The sequence below is a fragment of the Rhodnius prolixus genome, unplaced genomic scaffold (genome assembly GCF_049639745.1).
Source record: "Rhodnius prolixus isolate KJV_2025 unplaced genomic scaffold, Rpr scaffold_35, whole genome shotgun sequence".
Classification (NCBI taxonomy): domain Eukaryota; kingdom Metazoa; phylum Arthropoda; class Insecta; order Hemiptera; family Reduviidae; genus Rhodnius; species Rhodnius prolixus.
The window spans coordinates 107,138-113,341 of NW_027411629.1; the positions used below are offsets into that span (position 1 = coordinate 107,138).

The window sequence follows — 6,204 nt, forward strand, 5'->3', positions numbered from 1 at the left end:
TACCCTGAGCGGCGGATCACTCGGCTCGTGGGTCGATGAAAGACGCAGCAAACTGCGCGTCGTCATGTGAACTGCAGGACACATGAACATCGACATTTTGAACGCACATTGCGGCCCTGGGATTCTATCCAAGGGCCACGCCTGTCTGAGGGTCGTTAAATAATTGCTAGCATATATTTTTTATATAAAAATAGTGCGCGCAAGTTTTTTTTTCATCCCATTATTTTTTTTCTTTAAAACTAGTAGTAGCAGCAAGCCTCTCACACACAAAGTATATTTGTATATTGGGGTTTTTGCTATATAACTTTTTTTTAAAGGAAAAAGGATATGAAAAAAAATGAAATGTCCTGTTTTTTTCTATAAAAAGTACACATCTTTTTTATAGTAATTCAGCATTTTTAAATACTTTATAATTTATTTTTTTTTTCCCTTTTTCTTGTCATTACTTAAAAATTGCTTTCTATAATGTAAATATAGTTTTTTAAACAATCAATAATGTTAAAAATCTATAACCTGGTTAGTGGCAATATAATTTTATTGCAAGTATTAAGTGGTGAAAAAAAGATAATTTTTCTTTGTTTCAATTTTTTTACAATTACAAAGGGAAAAGAATTTAATAAATTTTCGCTAGTTAGATATAGTCTAGGCGAATTTTTTTCTATTCCCTATTTGTAAAAAAAAAGAAAAACTTGATCCACTAATAAAGTTTTACTTGTAAATTTGCTGCTAAATTTTATAAATAAATGGAAATTTTTTCAATTATACTATAAATCCCAGGTAATTAGATTTGTTATTAATGTTAACTATATTAAAGGCAATTATAGAACAAAGTAATTTTTTGCAAGAAAGGAAAGAAAAAAAATTAAAAAAATATTTCGACCTCAGATTAGGTGGGATTCCCCGCTGAATTTAAGCATATTAGTAAGCGGTGGAAAAGAAACCAACAGGGATTCCCTTAGTAGCTGCGAGTGAACAGGGATTAGCCCAGCACTGAATCCCAAAAGCATTGCTTTTAGGGAAATGTAGTGTTTGGGAGGGCTCAATTAACCCCAAGATATGTGCATTTCGCCCAAGTCCATCTTGAACGAGGCCACGGTCCCGAGAGGGTGCCAGGCCCGTTGTTGGCAAATGTCTATTTCGGGTGGGCCTCTCCTTAGAGTCGGGTTGCTTGAGAGTGCAGCCCTAAGTAGGTGGTAAACTCCATCTAAGGCTAAATACAACCACGAGACCGATAGCGAACAAGTACCGTGAGGGAAAGTTGAAAAGAACTTTGAAGAGAGAGTTCAAGAGTACGTGAAACCGCTCAGGGGTAAACGGAAAAGACCTGAATATCCGGAAGGGGAGATTCACGTCTTACCATTTGCTCAACTTTTAAATGATTTGAGATGGCCTCTCGCCCTATTCAGTGTAACAGCTGTGATAGTGGGTTTGGTCGCTCTCATTTGAATAGCAAGGGTAATGGTGGACCGCACTTCTCCCTTAGTAGGACGTTGTGACCTGTCAATAAATATTCTAAGTATTTGGCTATTATGTCTGTTCTAAGTTATACCGTTAAGGTATTTTCTTTAAAACAGTTTTAGCCGTTTTATATACTGGATAAAATTGACAGTAACGAATTATGGTGTTGAGCCACATGAAATTATATATATGTAAAAATATATATAATGGAAAGTGTCCTAAAATATGGCTGTTTGCAAGTGGGTTGGTAAAAAATAGTTTCAATTCGGATTTTTAACCGGTTAACTATTCCGCCTACTGTTGGTAAACTGTTCCTAGGACTGTGCTTATTATCACCGGTCGGCAGCGATTCAGGTTCAGGCTCTTATCCGACCCGTCTTGAAACACGGACCAAGGAGTTTAGCGTGTACGCAAGTCATTGGGCCTATAAACCCATAGGCAAAATGAAAGTAAAGAGTTGGAGTTTTGTAAATTTTTACATTCTCTACTTTAGGGAAGATGGAAAATATTGTGCAGCAATGTATAAGATTTTCCCGCATTCCCAGGGCGCTTGATTCTTGCTTTGCAAGTCAATGCGCACCTATAGCGTACACGCTGATACCCGAAAGATGGTGAACTATGCCTGGCCAGGACGAAGCCAGGGGAAACCCTGGTGGAGGTCCGCAGCGATTCTGACGTGCAAATCGATCGTCGGAGCTGGGTATAGGGGCGAAAGACCAATCGAACCATCTAGTAGCTGGTTCCCTCTGAAGTTTCCCTCAGGATAGCTTGCACTCGGTTGAGACGAGTCTCATCCGGTAGAGCGAATGATTAGAGGCATTGGGGTCGAAACGACCTCAACCTATTCTCAAACTCCAAATAGATGAGATCCCCGGCTTTCTTAAAAGTGAAGCCGTGGGAATAGGATCAGAGTGCCAAGTGGGCCAATTTTGGTAAGCAGAACTGGCGCTGTGGGATGAACCAAACGCAGAGTTAAGGCGCCTAAATTGACGCTCATGTGAAACCATGAAAGGCGTTGGTTGCTTAAGACAGCAGGACGGTGGCCATGGAAGTTGGAATCCGCTAAGGAGTGTGTAACAACTCACCTGCCGAAGCAACTAGCCCTGAAAATGGATGGCGCTGTAGCGTCGTGCCTATACTCTGCCGTCAATGACAAAGATGATTAATAAGCTGTGTGTTAATTAATGTTGTAGTCTTGACTGCAGTATTGTTAATTACAAAGTTTATTACTATATCATCATTATGTCTTGATGAGTAAGAGGGCCGCGGCGATGAGCGCAGAAGGGTCTGGGCGAGAGCCCGCCTGGAGCCGTCGCTGGTGCAGATCTTGGTGGTAGTAGCAAATACTCCAGCGAGGCCCTGGAGGACTGATGTGGAGAAGGGTTTCTTGTGAACAGCTGTTGCACAAGAGTCAGTCGATCCTAAGCCCTAGGAGAAATCCGAAGCGATATGCGCCCGTTAAATAATTTTTTTTTATTAAATGTTTGGCGCTATCTGGGCGAAAGGGAATCCGGTTCCTATTCCGGAACCCGGCAGCGGAACCGTTCCAAATCGGGCTCTCATTTGAGAACTCGTCGGGGTAACCCGACAAGACCCGGAGACGCCGTAGGGAAATTCGGAGAGAGTTGTCTCTTCTCTATAAGCGTTCGAGTTCCCTGGAAACCTCTAGCAGGGAGATAGGGTTTGGAACGCGAAGAGCACCGCAGTTACGGCGGTGTCCGGATCTTCCCTACGGACCTTGAAAATCCGGGAGAGGGCCACGAGGAACCCCGCGCCGGCTCGTACCCATATCCGCAGCAGGTCTCCAAGGTCAATAGCCTCTAGTCGATAGAATAATGTAGGTAAGGGAAGTCGGCAAATCCGATCCGTAACTTCGGGATAAGGATTGGCTCTGAGGACTGAGTCGTGCCGGGCTTGGTCGGGAAGTGGAGCGGTGTCAACGTGCCGGGCCTGGGCGAGGAGAAAATTGCGTTTCTGCGCTTTTGGATCCGAGCTCGGTCCCGTGCCTTGGCCACCCACGGATCTTCCTTGCTGCGAGTCGTTAGCCGTGTGGTTACCGCTGGCTTTTGCTAGCTGGTCGACCTGGCTTACGATCTCTTCGGCCGACATTCAACAGTCAACTCAGAACTGGCACGGACAAGGGGAATCCGACTGTCTAATTAAAACAAAGCATTGCGATGGCCCCAACGGGTGTTGACGCAATGTGATTTCTGCCCAGTGCTCTGAATGTCAAAGTGAAGAAATTCAAGCAAGCGCGGGTAAACGGCGGGAGTAACTATGACTCTCTTAAGGTAGCCAAATGCCTCGTCATCTAATTAGTGACGCGCATGAATGGATTAACGAGATTCCCTCTGTGGGGTTTAGGTTATAAGTTGGAGAGTGGGAAGTATAAAGGGAAGAGATTATGGCATGCTTTACGGACGGAGGCGGGAATGGTTAACGACATGGAGGGGATACTTAGGGAAATGGTTAAGGGGGTGGTGGTAAGGGATGAAAGGGAATTGGAGACGGAGTGGCAGAGAGAGGTGAGGGAGAGAGTAACCGAGAGAGAGCGGGAGGCGGTTGAAGGGGATTTAGGGCCCATAGATGAAGGGGAGGTGTTGGGTGCAATAGAGAGGTTTAAGAAGGGGAAAGCGCCTGGGCCAGACGGGGTGACTGTTGATATGATTGAGTATGGATGGGAGGTGATAGGGGGGGATATTGTGAGTGTGTTGAATGAGTGTTGGGATGCGGGAATGTTTCCTAAGGGATGGAAGGAGGGTGAATTGGTGATGCTGCGAAAGGGGGATGATAGGGATCCGGGGATGGTTTCTTCGTACAGACCAGTATGCTTGTTGCCATGTTTAGGGAAAGTGTGGGAGAGAGTGATTTTGGAAAGAATGTGGGGAGTAATTGAGAGGGGATGGGATGAGTGGCAGTATGGATGTCGGAAAGGAAGGGGAGTGGAAGATGTGTTAATGGAGGTTGGAAGGAGAGTGGATGGGTCTAGCTCTAAGTACGTGATGGGGTTATTTTTTGATATTAGAGGGGCCTTCGATCACCTGTGGTGGCCACATCTGAAGTTAAGATTGCTGGAGTGTGGCATCACGAAGGAATTGTACAAGGTTATGGTGAGTTTTCTCACGGAACGTTCGGTGATCTTGAAGGCCAGGACGTGTGAAGTGGTGGAGAAGGTTGAGAGGGGGTGCCCTCAGGGATCGGTGTTAGGACCGTACCTGTGGTGCATGGCTTTCAATCAAATTTTGGGCGAACTTAGAGCTAGGGGTATGGTAGGGTTTGCGTATATGGACGATTTGTGTGTATTGATAGAGGCTGAGTCACGAGTGGGGATAGAGAGGAAGGGGACGGTGTGTTGTGCTTTTGTGAGTGAATGGTGTGGGCAGCGGAAGTTAGGAGTGTGTGAAAGGAAAACAGCGGCAATGTTGTTGAAAGGAAGATTGAATGAGGAGAGGCCACCCCGGATATTTATGAGTGGCGAAAGAGTGAAAGTGGTACGAGAGTATAAATATTTGGGTGTATGGTTGACCCCAGGGTTGAGAGTGGGTTTGCATGTGGAAAGAATGTGTGAGTGTGTGGAGAGAAAGTGGGAGAAAATGAGGAGATTGTCTGGGAGTGATTGGGGGTATGGGTTTAGAGAGATGGTGGTAGTGTATAAATGTGTGGTTGAATCAGTGTGGATGTTTGGTGCATGTTTTGTCTGGCCAAGGTTGCTCAGTGGTGATAAGAAGAGGTTGGAGAGGTGTCAGCGGCGAGTTCTCCTGTCGTTGGTAGGGGCGTATAGAACGGTCTCCACGGTAGCCTTGCCGGTGGTGGCAGGTGTGCTTCCCGTGGAGTATAGGATGGAGGAGGCCTACTTGGGATACTGCGTTAGGAAGGGAGTAGAAATAGAGATAGGAGGGACAGTGGTAGATAGGGATGAGATGGAGGTGGAAGGGCGGAAAGGGATGAAGGGAAGGATAAGAAGGGAGATTTTAGATAAGTGGCAAGGCAAGTGGGAGGCCGAGACAAGGGGACGACCGGTGGCGGAGTTTATTCCCGATGTTAGGGAGCGGTTAGAGGGGAGGTGGTGGGTTTTTGATCATTACACCACGCAGGTGGTAACAGAGCATGGGGCGGGAAGGTCATATTTGGGAAGGTTTGGGAAGGGGGGTGATGGGAGGTGTTTGTGTGGGAAGATGGATACCATAAAACATAAGGTTTTAGAATGTGTTTGTGGGGATAGGGAGAGGGTGAGGGTTATGAGGGAAATGGGGAGGGTTGGTTTGGGGTGGCCCTTGGGAAGTAGGGGATGGGCGAAGAAGGAGATGTGGCCATTTCTGAGAGAAATGGCCAGGGAGCAGCTGATGCTGTACGGGGTTTATTAGGGTGTATATAGGTGGGTGTGAATGGATATAGATATCGGGGTGGCATAGGTTAAGGTTTTAGGTTTAGTTAAGTTAGGTTAAGATGGTAGGTTAGATGTAAACATTTTTCGTTAGGTTATATTTTTGTAAATAGGTATATGTATATAGTTAGGGTATAGTTGTAGGGCAGTGTACATAGTTGGAAGCGGACAGTGGGGTTTTCCATAATCCTGCCTTATCCAATCCTTTCCTTTCCCCCAAGGTGCCTGCGGGCATGGACTTGGTCCCTGGGTGACTGTTCCCCGACCCCTCAGGCAACGGGTTGAAATCAGGAGATGGCAAGGGAGTAAGTCCATCGAGCGTGCGATCAGTCACGCTGCTATAGTTCAATAGCGAAGTACTG

The 6,204-nt window shown here is 45.9% G+C and overlaps 1 non-coding gene and 1 pseudogene across 1 annotated transcript; both read left to right on the forward strand.

Annotated features, from left to right (window-relative positions):
- On the forward strand, positions 1-155 carry LOC141459972 (5.8S ribosomal RNA). Its single transcript, XR_012461669.1, has one exon. It is a non-coding gene; the product is annotated as a 5.8S ribosomal RNA (ribosomal RNA).
- Positions 156-876: 721 nt separating this feature from the next.
- On the forward strand, positions 877-3,846 carry LOC141459985 (large subunit ribosomal RNA; annotated as a pseudogene).
- The last annotated feature ends 2,358 nt before the right edge of the window (positions 3,847-6,204 follow it).